The sequence below is a fragment of the Pocillopora verrucosa genome, chromosome 1 (genome assembly GCF_036669915.1).
Source record: "Pocillopora verrucosa isolate sample1 chromosome 1, ASM3666991v2, whole genome shotgun sequence".
NCBI lineage: Eukaryota > Metazoa > Cnidaria > Anthozoa > Scleractinia > Pocilloporidae > Pocillopora > Pocillopora verrucosa.
The window spans coordinates 20076967-20092162 of NC_089312.1; the positions used below are offsets into that span (position 1 = coordinate 20076967).

General features: G+C 39.3%; 1 pseudogene; it reads right to left on the reverse strand.

Annotated features, from left to right (window-relative positions):
• Positions 1-784: 784 nt before the first annotated feature.
• Positions 785-13255, reverse strand: LOC131791819 (uncharacterized; annotated as a pseudogene).
• Positions 13256-15196: the final 1941 nt, after the last annotated feature.

Genomic DNA, 15196 nt, shown 5'->3' on the forward strand with positions numbered 1-15196 from the left:
TTTTGTTCACCGGGATCACATACACATTAGTTGCACAGATGTAACGTTCTCACCTCGTTTATGACTCGCCCTTTCTACCCGCCTCGCGCTCGCGTGTACTAGAAATATTAACGCAAAAAATCTTTTCTGCCGCTATCTTATTTCGACACCTCCAAGACTAGTGGAATATTAAGAAAGGCACGGGAAGACAACATATGCGTAAGAGGCTGCGAGGACGGTTGACATATAAGTCTCCTAACTTCCTCATCCTGTCGTTGTTACACTTGAGGAAAACTGGTATGAAAACCATTGGTATTGACCACTCGAATCATGGAATCATTATATTTTCGTACTTTATCAGTCCTTGCAGTAATCATTTTGACATTATCGATATATATTGAATTCATTTGACCGTATTTTGATTGGCTGTGTCTTATAGTGCCCCCTTGTCTTATAGTGCCCCCTATTACGTCGTGAGCTTTTCCTACGCTCAAGGCAAATACCGAACAATTTGGCTTTCTCTTAATGGGATATTTCCCGAGTGAGCACGCTTCAAGGCAGTTTGATTGAACGACTAATCTATCGCCTATCAACAGTATTTACATTCACGCATTGATTGAATGGGTACAAGTATTATAAATTCCGAAACAAACCTATATATGGTTGTTGAGTAGAATATTTGTAATTTCTGCAAACTGATCTGAATGCGTTCTGTGTCATCTTAAAATGATGACACTTAACGAAAGAAAACAGTGCAGTGTGAAAAGATTAGCAGAAATACTTTTCTTTCCGATTTGTTCCTCAGCAAACAGATAACAGATTAACTCACAAGCAAAGTGATACCTTGATTTAACTCTACATTCTCCCAAATAATTTGCAGGAACATATATAACAGTTGAAGGGGAGACTATGGTTAATGACTAGGAGCTATATGATTAAGAAAACGTAACTTATAGATGGCAATGAATGGTTTTCATAACTCCTACAACCTTTTTAAGTAAGCAGACTACAATTTTAATTCAACAAGAAATATTCCAGCTATAGAAATACAGTTTGCATCTTTTTCACTCATCAAAAAGAGTGATTGCATACGATTTACATTGCGTTTAAACTAAATGAATGTTCTTGAACGACTACTAAGGTAATGAAAATCTTCTTTATTTTCATCCATCCATTGATCCGATCCATCAAACTGCGCGTAAGCCATCACTTGTGGATTTAACTTAAGTCACCCGCCAGTTTCTTAGTATCTTCTTCTTGTTTATCTTTATCCTTTACTTCCTTCAAACGCAGCACTAAATTTCTCATTTCTGACAACATCCTCCTTTGCTCGGTAAGTTGATTCTGAAAATCACGTCGCAGATCTCCAATTTCCTCCTGAATGTCTTCGTTTGTTACTCTACTAAAACGGTCTCTGTCACGATGGCACATCTAAAACGTGTGGAAATCAAACGTCTCAACTTTGAAGAAGAAAAGTACGAAAATTTAGGGCAGCCATGATCACAGGTGTGAAGTATAAACTCTAATGTCCACAATTATGGAATACAGATATGCCTGATATAGAATTCTAAAAATTAGATCGACACGCTATTTCCCTCTTCGTACCTTAATTAAAAGCAATCAGGGCACTGAATTTTGGTAGAAAGTTGTAAATGAAATATTAAAATTACACAGACTTAAACAAGATTTTTGTGGTCTTTTTAACACTGGATACGACAAAGTTCTTCCTTTGATTCTAGAGCCTGACATCTGCCGTAGAGAGAGCTCCCTCTCCACATGCTTTCAATTTGGTCACAGGAACAACCCCTCGATTAATTGTAGCTGGAGGAGTGTGCTGAGGTATGATATGTTCGCAGATTACTGATGAAACCAAACCATTTATAGATTCAATTTCTAGCCCATTACCCTCCCCGCTCCCCCCTCCCTCTTTCGAACATACCTTGGTGAGCACTGTAATGCCTTCAAATCCCAATGAAACGAAGGGAAATAGTTTATTTCCCTCTGTATACTCCACTGAAGAACGCGCTACTTTTCTACCGTTCAAGGAGAACAACACAGAGACTTTTCCCTCGGGGACTCCACTAAAATCAACTTCACAAGCGATGAGATCACCGCGGTAAGCCATGGCTCCTAAGTTATCAACAGAAAATATTAAGTACATAGCAGAAAGATAACAAAATAAGCTAAACATGAGGCAACCAACCATGTAACACCAGGATGTGAAATTGGACTTTTTTCTTTGTTGTTCGGTCTTGATCAATGACCTACCTCTTCGTTCATTCGAAGACAAAGTTTAATCTCCCTCACTGTATTTATACAAGAAGTGTTGACGATATAAATGATCCTAGTAGCGTCAAGCATTTGTTGATATGAATCTCGTTTTTCTTTGACCTTAAATGAGTTCTCTGTAGACCATTTGATCAGCAAGCAGAAGGCAAGGGTTGGAACCCTCCACGATCGAAGGATTCAGGGTTTTTTCAGTTTCACACTCTAGGCACATGGATTTTACAGTAACTACGTTCAGCATTCTATCTTGATCACACAGCTACAATACATTTCCCATTTATCTCATGCACGTCAGAATAATCATCTCGAGGAGTCTATAACGATTTTAAAGTGATCCCTATAACGTTCACAAACGAAAATTTCTGAATCTTTTTCTTTTGGAAAACAGAAACCTACTGTCGTAAGGTCGCCCTCAGAAGGACGGTAAGACTTTGATTATGTTTCCAAGCGCCAACAGATCCTTGTGGCAGATATCGTACACGTATCGTCAAAGTAACCCATACCTTCGACTTCTTTTCCCAGCTCATGGAAGCCAGTTTCAAATATTTTACCATCGTCTATGTGGTAACCGACTGTTCCACTATACCAGCCAGGCATTTTGTGACAGTCGTATGACTCATAAACAGCACCCAGTGCCACAATACGCCTCTCCCCAGTCTCCTGAATAAGTACCTGCAAAACAATGACGGCCTTTTCTTTTTTAGACTTTGTTGTTACCGTTGCCATAAGTCCCATGTTTTTAATTTTTGTTTCAGTATGCAAATGAGTTTTTTTGCTCATGAGACCGAGGGAATACTAGTTTCTTAAACCAAAGCAAAATAATGACGATGATAAAGACGATGTTAGCCATAATATAAACAATCAACATCCGAAATAATGATCATATAAACAACAAAAGCAGCTATAATATCAACTGCAATAATGATGATGATTACAAAGCAACACACTTATCTAATTAATAATAATAACGACAATAATAATATAAATATAAAAGATTAATCAAAGAGGGAATTTCGGCTGAACGAAGGCACCATCACGCAATTCAAAGGTGGCCATCTAAGGCCTTATAACTTGACCCTGAAATGCACCTCAACGAAGTGGAGCAAGAAGATGAATTTAACCTTTCATTCCCTAACATCATTATAAATATTCTCCATGCTGTTCTCTATACAATTGTGCTGATAAGGAAGAATTATTTAAACAATGAAGAGCTTTTTCGGTTGGTGGTCATTTACTTTATCCATGTGACCCTAATGTTTGACTCAGGGATGATAATGTGAGGAAAAATTACATCATAGTCACTCTTAGGTGTTACAGGGTTAGGTGCCCAAACGAGATCCATGTTGACACGTTACCATGAAAGCAAAGGTGAAAATAGGATACCACAAGAGGAACATAAAGATGTTTTTCAGGAACCGGTCTGGTTTTTCTATTATGGAGGCACCGTTAAGTTCATTCTTAAAAAAATGAGTATCTGTAGTGCTACAAAATAGAAAAGAATACCAGCGCCTACAGGAGGGAGGTTATTTAAGGGAAGAGGGTAAAAAGGCGATGTAATTATGTTGCATCTTCAGAGAGTCTATCATGGAGCAGGAAGTGTATGAATTAAATTTGTTGTTCGCAAATAATTATCTGTAAATCAAAAGCACACCTCAAATCGTGGTTTCTCTGGTGTAAAGGGAGACTTGAACTTGGCGCTGTGAATGTTCTTACGATTTCCACTTTCGCATATGTTGCAGAAAGAAGGTCCCATGTAAGTTAGGAGACAGCCATCGACAGCAATTCCCGGCGAATCATACCACGCCTTTAAATGACAATCGAACAAAACTTCAGTAACGTGAGGGACCCCTTCAGTTATGTCACCTGAAAATGTCTGCGGCTGAGACATTGTCCAAAAATGAATATTTGGCCAAGAACCAAAGCTTCAAGGAGAAATTTGAAAACTTAAAGACAATCTCTCGACCATGGACATTGTCAGCCGACATACCAGCAAGCCAGAAGGGGTTTTATTCAAGCTATAACCCTCCCATTAATTTTCGTATCGCGCGTTGAGAGCAAATTTTGTTGACTTTTTCGTACTTCCCGGAGCAGCATTTGAGATCAGCTTTTCTATGTCACTACAAAACAAGTTCGGTTTTTTTTTCAAAGGAACATGGAAACTACAGCACAACGTTTCTTGAAAGGTTTTCTTAATCGTACATTTAAATTTGTGTTCGAGGGAAAAGGTTAAAATGCAAATTAAAATGATTAAAAAGGTGTATCCTGATGGAGCAGAATCCATAGTATATGGTAGGGAAATTTCCTGTTTAAGTTAACATGTGAATGTGTGCCTCAAAAACACTCACTTTGTGGCCAGACGCAAGTTTCTCCTCCTTGTTTCCACGCGGTCGGAATACTTGCCGAACTATCTGATTGGCCAATTTTCGACCTCCCTCATTTTCATGCACCAAGTGATCTATCTTTTTCCCCTCTAAAACAAAGCGAGCAACCAAATATTAAATTGGCTTCTTCCGAATCTAGTCAGCAAAATCATTACGATACGCCTCGTTATAAATAGCTTATCATTACTGGAATTCTTAATTTGTGATTTTTTATTTCTTGTCCGTCATGGTTTAAACTTCTTTAGAACTATTGCTTTGATAATAACAAAGCAAGGTTTAGTAGGAAAACATCTCTCGCCATATACTTTTGTATGACCATATCATAGATTTCTGGGGCTATCTACCAATCTAGCATATCACCCACCTGTGAGGGGAAATTCATAACCATATTTCTCGAAGTACCTCCTTTCTAGTTTCTTCACCACTTTATTCAGAGCTACTCTCTGTCGAATCAAAGAAGACCACATCAAAAGTGAAGTAAAATCACTGAGCAGACGTGAACGATAACTTTAAACAACAGCAGCTTGTCAAAACTCACAAAACTAATTGGCAAGGTGTTATCAGCTTACCCGTCCGCCCTTGAGCGAAGCAGGAGTGTCGCGCCAACATAGGTTCCAGAGTACTATCAGGGGGACAGACAAAAGGTTGAAGGGTACTGGTATCGGATGATAGGTGCTGTAGGTTCTTACAGTAATGGCTCTCTTGAAAGACCACTCCTGCAGTGAGTTATCCTGATAATAGAGGAATGAGAGGGACTTAACAGCTTCTAAGGAAGTACCAGTTAATAAAGACAACAGGCGACACTCCTATAGCGGAAGAATATTTTGACATATCATACCAAAGGGACAATATTCGCCATCATTTTCGTCTAAAGCGTCAGTCGGCCAAAAGTACAATTACAGATAATCATAGAATCTTTTGAACTTTGCAGAAAATATATTTTATATCTTACGCCAAAAAAGTTCCACCAAGTTTACAGTCGAGAACTTCTCATATTTTCTTAACTCTGGATTATGAACAGAATTAATATACATCGGCGAAGGCTGAGAGACTGTTTAGTACCTGAACCTGCTGATAGGTGTTGGAGAGCAACGCAATCATCATGTTCACGAGAAGGATAACTGCCATGATTAAGAAGAAGCTGTACAGCACATGAATAAGAGAAACGGATGAATTGTCGACGGAGTTCAACCTATCCAGGTCAGCTAAACCCAGTAAAGACCAACCAAGGTGTGTCGCCATGTTCCACCAACTGAAGAACATAAGCAACGAGTTAGATCGAAACACCATTCAGTTCTTTAAATTGAAATCGTTAAGACCGCCATAAACGTTTTTAAACGTGTGTGTCCTGGAGGCCATCGTGTCACTGCTCTTACATGGATCATCGATTTCAAAATTTGCTTTCAAGATTCCTAGTCAGCTCCATCAAGTCAAATATCAACACATTTACGTGTTGGTATCCAAAATATCATACGATAACCTTAAACCTGAGGGATACTATTAATAAAAGAAATAGCAACGCTGAAGAAATATTACAAGATAACCTTAAACCTGAGGGATACCACTGGTAAAAAGAAATAGCAACGATGAAGTCTGGATTTTTCCAGAAGGAAAAAACCGTAAGGTACCTCTTAAGAAGTTAAACTAATAGCTGGGCTGGCCTTTTTACAGGTTTAAGTGGCGAAGTAGCGTTAATTAATCGGACACGAAGCCGCGAGGGGGATGCGAGGCAAAGAGGGTTTCTTCACTCGAAGCTCTGCTTCTTGTTCTTGTAAATCTGCTACCATGAAAGGAAAGAGTGTCTTTCCTGCAAATTTTCATGATGAAGCTGGTAAAGCACGGTGTTGAACATCAGAACTTATTTTAACACATCAGCATGATTTTTTTTCCACTTTTTTTCCTCCCGGGAGACCTTAATTAACCTTTCCGACCCCTCAGGTATAGAATTTCACGCTTGAAACTTTTTAAATAATCGCGGCATATTGAAAGCGCGAAATTCAAGGTTAGCAAAAATGTCGTGTAACCTGGTTTATTTTAGACATCAGAGTACAAAGTTAAAATTAGAGTAGAAAAAAACTATAATTTTATTCTTACCAAATTAGCCCGGAATCACTGCATGCCCTAAAAATAATAGGAGAAAATGAATGGTTATAGAAACCGTTGCCATGGTTTACGGTTTAACCAACAGAAATTGTCCCATAACCACCACCCTCCCCCCCCTTCCAAATTTATTTTACACGGTTGTGTTGTTCCAGAGAAATTGTTAACTAACATTCCTGAACTTATACCTCCAGAAGCACAAAAAGTCAGTGTATAGCAAGTCACTGACTCCACAATTTATGACTACGACTGACCCTGCGATGATTAATGGGCATCAGGCTATCATGATTTGATTTCAAACCTTTTGTGTATTAGTGGCGCGACGAAGTGACTTATTTATTGAGGCCTCTTGTTGAAATTTCCTGCTTGAGTATTCATTAAGACTGTAAAAAATCGGCCTTCATGCTACGTTTGACATTCTGATCTGATTAGTTTTACTCTCCTGTTAGGCTTCCCATCCAAAAAAGTAAATCTCACTTGATTAGCTTTTAGCCCACTGTTTCTTACATTGGGTGCCTAAACATTCATAAGGTTCCCCTCCATAACGTAAAAGGAAAGCTCTTCCACCCCACTACTAAAAAGACTAACAAATGAATGGGCCTAACAAGTTAACATCTGTCACTCACGGTTTCGATAATTTAGAAAGATCGCAATATGTACTCACAAATCCTCCGCGGAATCTTTTCCTGAGATATAGGCCTTCTCAGCAACATATATCTTGGTCATAGCCAGAGAAAATGCTAGAATCATGGCCAAAAACTGCCAAAATATCGCCATTACATCCCCGATAACAAAAAACAAAGCGATTTGTATTGCACCCATTCCCCGCTTGCGCTCTATGACTTGACCAAAGGCTCTCAGTGTGAGAAACATGGCGATAAATCCATAGAAATACTCTGACACAGCCAAGAGTGAGTTTTCTGACGCGTCCGTGGAGTTCATCCATGTAATTATGCGTAGTATGAAGGTGATCAGGTAGAAAACAAGAATGATGACGTCAAGCACATTCCAACGGTCACTATAAAAGTAGTAGATATCAGTACTAGAAGACCATTATCTATTTAAGGGAATCCGTGAACTGCTAGACCTTTCATAATTATGAGGCAAAATAATCAGTTCTTAAAAGTACCACTATTTATTGTTGCAATGAGTACGAGCTAATTAATGGTGTACTAAAACAATAAAAATCGGTTGCTGTCAATGAACCCGGGCAGTGAACCATGTCACCTCATGACTAATGATACAGCTCTAAAAAAATTACCAGTGTACCTTAGCTGAGAACAGTGGCTCATTTTGTTATCGTCTTCAAGCTGTAAACTCTTTTCCCCATCCTTCCTAGCTGACATGCCCCCAACATGAATGAGAATCTAGTATTGTCACTAGAAACAGAAAAGAAAACGCTGAAATACCTGAAATAATTACTAGGCTTCTTTCGCAAGATATTGTCTTCTTCTGCCTCATTTGTCTCTTGTTGACCCTCTTGTGAACATACTTGGTAGCTGGAGCCATCTCTATTCCTCCTACACCGCTTACATGCTTTCATGTCAGCCTTTTTAGGACTAATAAACTGATCCACCTCCATCAAAACGCGTCCCAGGAAGAAAACTAAAATGGCCCATTCTAGTCGACTGAAGGCAATAGTTGAAGGGGACAGGCAAATGGCGAAGTGAAGAACGAGGAGGATGAGATAACTCAGCGTGTCGCGGAAAAAGACGAAATAAGGAGTCGTAAAGTAATCCTTGTATTTCTCTGGAAGACATCATAGTAATCATAGTTATACTCGGTAGGACAATGAATGAGACGCGAGCTTAGAATGGAGACCATCAAAAGAAAACTCTGGAAGCACTGACGATCTGACGAAAATTATTTGGAAAAAAAAGTTTAACGATCTGGAAATCTAGCAACCAAAAATAGCCCGTCCTCACCATAGATGGTCTTTCCCTCGATACCTGTAAGAAAGTAAAACATATCGATTATAAAGCCAGTTACACTTCCGAGCAGTGGGGAGAAAAGTTAAAGCTTTTTAAAATATAATACCGTTAAAAACCTTCCTCAATTCGAATTGTAACAAGTGCATGCAATACTTTCTTATTTTTTTCCCAAACCAATTAGGAGAATAATCATCCTAAGGAGGGTTTTTTTATATCGTAATTCTAAACCTCCCCAGGTTACCTTGTATGACAGCTGTTCCCAACGTCTCGTGTGACTCGAATTCTCCAAAGTGACGTGCTGTGCCATCTTTAGTTGCCATCTTAATTAACTCTGATAATTTGGCGTGCTCCCCGATACCGACGGGAACGATGTTAACTTTCATCTCCTTTATCTCCTCTAAGAGTGGACTCTCAGCGTTAGCCTTAACCATGCTTAACGAGTCATTAAGAAAGAGCACGACCACCTATTGTAAACATAAAATGAAAAAAGGTGATATTTATTCCCTTGATTCTCAAAAAGAAATTTACAAGTTTTATCAAATATGAGCCCAAACTTATCAATCTTGATACCACACCAGCCTTCTTATAAATTAAAGGAGCTGCTTGAATTTTTTTACAAAAAAACACTTTGAAAAACAATAATTGGATTCGCAGAGAATATTGCTGATGTGCTTGTAAGTATCTCAACTACTGACAATGGATCTATTGCATAAGTTATTCATCGTTTTGTTTATCTCACCGTTTATTGAATCTGTTCACAAAACTGATAACTGTAGCTGTTATGTACATGTAATGCCAGATACGATAAATAACTAAATCATTAAAGGGTAACCGACGCCAAATTTTCTCCTTTTTTGTCCCAATACATTGCTTAAAGAATCCTACATGAGCAAATTTACGATATGTTGTGCAAAATAAAATTTTCTACAAATTTTTTTTGACGCTTAATCGACGGCCAGGTCAGGATGTGATACGTCACACGTGTGTAAGGTAGTGAAAAGCGTCATGTCAAGACCTGAAAGTAACAACTTCGTCCCGGCTGCTCAGCTGCTGCCCAAATTTACTAGCGGAAAAAATAAGATTTGTTCCATTCTCTTATAGGCCACCAATTAGAGACTATGAAATACGAAGTGAGAAATAAAACAACGAAGGTTGAATAATCGAAAGGCGACAGATAGCGTGCCTGTATTCAGAGCCACAGGTAGTTTGCACGCCATTCCAAACAGCTGTAAAAAAATATATGTTCCCATAATTTTTTCCTCTTAACCATTATCGAGTAAAAAAATTGAAAAAATGTACCACTGTCAGCTGAGTGAACAGTAAAACAAGCTGACAGCCTGAGAGAGGAAACCATTTAAGCACATGTCATGGGAATGCCTAGCTCCTACCGTTCAAAACGCAGTGCTTTGGTAAAAAAAGGAACGGAGTTAGCGACAAACTCGTGCTATGGAAATAACAAGTAGGTAATGTTTCTCAAATTACGACCTGAACTTTAAAAACTATAATATATATATATATATATATGTTCACGGACAAGTTATAAAAAACTGTACTACTCTTAGCCGCGTTGACATTTACAATATGGACGGAAAACAACAGGATGTAAAACAAAGAAAACGAAAACCAGGGAAGCTCTGTGTAGTGATGTTTTGTAACAAAGCAAATGCAGACGTAGTCAGCCTCTACCAGTTTCCCCAAACCCTGCATCTGGATAATACATCTGGCTTCTGCCTGCAACTGTTCCACTGTAACATCCTGCAAATTTTTATTTTCGACCACATCTACTTCTCGGCAAAAGATGTTTTGTTCCTTCCTCCACATTGACTGGCCACACTGACACCTTGTAATAAAAAAATCAGTAAAGTAGCAATTTTTTTCTCGATGTTGAACAGAAGAAATAGAGAGCACGACTTGCATGATTGGTTTCACCAAAAGGAACAGTTATCAGCTCTGCAACTGTTACAAACGTGAGAGATAACTCAAACTTAAGGCTACTTTACTTTATTTACAATTCTTCATGTGCGAATGTTATTTTTTTCTGCATCGTGTTTTAAAGTAAAAGCCGAGAAATCTTTAATCGTTCGCCAAATTCAACACAGGAAAGCTTGAAACCGATTCAATCGCGTGTGAACGTGTATAATCCATCCAATTCACCTCCACAAGTATGTATGTTTGTATTTTTAGTCAGTAAAACCTCAGCTTCGGAAGGTGCGTGCGTGTAGCATAAAAACATTTCACTCTCACGGTATTCAAGAGTCTACACACTTGGTTTCTTTAATTGATCGCTCCTATAATTGAAAAGCAACTGATTTTCAGATTTTTTTTACAATCGCAAATGCACTCACCATTCTTGCTTTCTCGATTGAGGCGGCCGCGGCGCACGGGCTCTTGATCCTCTTCTGACCCCCGCCCTCTATTTTAGGTTACATTCGTCCTGACGGTTCAAATTGCCTGATTTCACTAACGGCTTCATAAACCCTTTCATCATGTTCACTTTCCATCGAGGCCTCAAAATCCGAATAATAAGACCCCGAAATAGGACTGCTTTCGCTCGAAGTACTATCCGCCATTTTTTTTTCGGTTAATGTACACACGTGTGACGTATAAGATCACATGATCAAAATCGAAGCGTTTACGGCGGATGACTCACGAAGCTGCATTTAGGACGGTTTTCCTGGCGAAAAAAGGTGCAAAGAGGCATACGAGGCACCTTGTATCTGTTTCAATGTGTTACTCGAGGCATTTAGACGGTATTCCGAAAAAGTGACATTTTAGCCGTCAGTTACCTCTAATATGCATGCAAAGATTTCAGCATGCTAATTGGTTGAGAAGGCGTCAGTTAATCCCAAACTGTGTAGAGAGTTGAAACTGAATGCAAAAAGTAGAATGGATTGCAGAAAGTTGAAATTAAATTGATTGAGAGTCAAGAGAGTCGCGAAAGCAAAGCAAAACAAAATGGCGGACAAGTTAGTGGAAAGTAACCACGTTTTAGTTCAAAGTTTACAGGAGAATTGAAGAACAAAAATCCCCAAAAAAGCACAAACGACTGGCTAAAAGCTTGGAAGTTTTGGGACTTAAAGACAACTGTATTTAAAACGGACGTACCGGAGGTCTTCAACAAAATTCCCGAGGAGTTTGACGCAATAGTTCTTCTGAAAGACGGGAAGATTACGAGCCGATAGCAATCGTGAAATGGTTATTGTTTTTTACTGATACCAAGAGAAATTAGTGGGACATGTTTTTCTCATTCTGATATCTAATATAGAAAGAGCATAAACGCTTGGTTATAAGTGACAGTGAGTTTAAAAGCTTGAAGTACGAGGGGAAAGCCTGAGTCCTCCACCAAGAAGGCAAATGCAAGGAGCCGGCCCATGAGCCGTGACACTAACTAAAACGTGATTTGTGTTTATGTTTTAAACATAAATCAACTGTAGTATGCGATCTTCAAAATCAATCAATACTGAATATGAATCGGTAAGTATAACTTATCAAGGCCTGATAACCAGCCCGTGACTGCAAAATGAGCCCATAGGAACAAGTTAAGGGACAAAACTTGACAGCGCTCCGCCGGGAAAACGGTTGTGCGCATGTATTCCTCACCTTTTTGGCCTCCTTTCCAAGTGTTTGGTTTGTGAATGCACCTCGGGTGGCCATAAGATCTTCACTGAGTAACTGGTAGATTTTGGCTGCTTTAACTGCTTAATCCTCGCTCGAAGTGCATCCTCAGTAGTGCACCTCTCTTCAAAGTTGATGTTACCGATAATTTTGTGGTCTTCATGTAAAACAACACAGTATTTAGCAGAGTGGCAGCCATATTCACCAACAATGTAGTTTATCGTCTTTTTAATCAGATTAAATTCTTCTTTTGAGGTATCTTTGTCCAGCGTCAAAACAAAACATATTCCAGTTTCTGAAAAATGATCGAAGAAAGCATCAGAGGCTAAGTGATTAAACCACTGATCAATAAAGGAAACATGCAACAACAGATACAAAGCACCTCAACAACTCCCCAGTAGATGCTTGTATCTAATCTCAAAACTTGGTTAGAACGGTCCCAACCATTCTTAAGACCTTTATGATCAGGTGGGAACAAATACGGGGCCTGTGAACGCTCCTTGAACGATGTATCCTGCAGAACTGGCGCAGTTTTTTGCAAGCACAAGGCAAGCACGAAAGCGCGTTTCACGTGCCAGGGAAGAAATACGTGACCTGCACCTCGCGCATAGTTTTAGCCAGGACTCCTGTATTGTTTCAGTTGAGAGGACTCAGTTTGCATGGTAACTCAGTTTTATGGAGTTAGGAATAAAATACAGAAAAGCCATCACCCTCCACTCCTCACCCCTCTCCCCCTCAGGCCCAAACCTTTTGAATACTTTAGAGCTTGCTGAAAACGCATTACCATGTAATGCTAGCAAAACGATATTACAAACCTCTTTTCCTCCTCAAGGCCTGTTTTATCAAATGCACGACGAAGAAAATGGCAAAGAGAAAGGGAAAAAAGACTATGTCAAACACTGTCCAGAGGTTGAGAAAAAGTATCCCCAGCGATGAGGTGTCCGCCATGATTCTTTTCTTACTTGAAAAAAGGATTGGTACCATCTGGAGTTGAGCAAGTTATACACCACTGGGTGAGAGATGAACTGCGAAAAAATTCGTCGATACATTATTTACGCAATGAGCTGAATTTGGACTGGTTTTTTGCTTATTACTTATCAGAGGAGAGCCTCATAGGGGACGTCACGATTAACAACGTTTGGCTTCATTTAATTCAAAACAATTCTAACTACATATCAGTGACACACCCGGCAGCGCGTCATGTGCCACCTTTTTGCTCTTGACACATTTTGACGTCACGACTGTGATCTACAACAGAACAGAGCTGCTAAATCAAGGGTCTGAAAGATTTCTTAGGAATAAGTAATACAATTCAAGTTGAAAACTAATTTCTGGCCGGATCAGCTATGGCGCCCGGCGGTGGGCATGTTCAGCCTGATGTGTGTCATTAAATCATTCAGTTTGGCGTCACATTATTCAGTAGATTCACTAGCAGTATAAATTTCTTTCACTGGAAATTGATTAATTGTTTTCTTTGTACATACAGTAGAAAAGACATAAAATGGACGTCCTGTACATTGAATCACAGGCGGCCCAAGCTCCAGCTGTGAGATTATCAGCTTGCGCAATAACAGTCATGGTCGGAACTTGGAGTTTTGTATGGGAATAGTTCCGACCGCTTTAACGAATTACAAAATACGTCAAATTCTCATGATTGATTGAATTAGCACTAAGTTTAACCGTGACATTGTGTGCATAATTCTTGTAAAATATATTTTCCCCTTTTGTAATATCCGATATTACACCCATATAACCACCGTGAGGAGGCTTTATGTGGCACACAAAGCGTCCTCACTGGTGGTTATTGGTAAGGAAAGAAGAGAGACAACAATGTCCCCAATATAGCACGTACGGGTACGGGCACCCGTGTGTTCAGATGGGCGAGAGCATTCCCCCTAGAATCGACTTTAGGGATACAGGATATCATAAAGTGTTGGATTGGAAACCTTTTATTCATCTCGGGTAGTACCGTCTTCCTGCTCCGTTGTCAATTGCCTTGTCCACGCAGATCATCAAAACAACTTTGTTAAATGTATTTCTTGTATCGGCGTCCGCTTTAAGGGGATCTATCAAGGCTGATGTGAACTCGCACATAGATTTTTCAAGCTTTTCTATATCGTCTTTCTCCGGGTTTGCACCATCTGCTAATTCTCGCGTTGCTTTGTTCACCTAAGTTTAAAAAGCAATGAAGTTATCGTTTTTATGAACGGCTCTGCTCGTAAAAATCAATGATGTTGTACAGAAAAGTAGATTGGTATTTTTTAAGCTCGGTGAAGAATTAGAAAAGATTTTTTTTTCGTTCAAAAAATAAGGTTCGATTTCCACATGGTGACTCAAGATTTTTTTCTTTGTCCCACTTCGTGTACTACACTAAAAAACATCTTTCTTAATTCTTCACTGAGCTTAAAACATTAACATCTCTACTTTTCTGTCAAAACAAAATTACGCTATCGACATTGCTGATCCTAGCAGTATGCAGGACGCGTGTCATTATAACTTCGTAATAGACCCCGCTCACCGAAGAGTCCTTGTGACTCAGTGGTAGAGCATCGAGGCCCAAATCCGAAGTTCTGAGGTTTTCGATTCCTCATGGGGACTCAGAAGTTTTTTCTTTGTCCAACGCTCATGACAAGACGAAAAAAAATCTTTCTTTATCAATGATGTTGTTTCTGATTTCGATTCTTATAGCCTACCAGTTTGTTGGAGATTGCAGGAGGGTTTTTCCATATGTCCTTCCCCAAATTAGTACACTGAAACCTCGATGACCAATAAGACCGAAAACAAGATATAACTGCAAGTCAGTGATACTTCAAAGGTTACAAGTACACTCTCAGACAGTGAACAAGTACCAATTGGTTGTAGTTTTTGACGCTAATCAGTAGAGAGAGCGTAATGGCGCAGGAC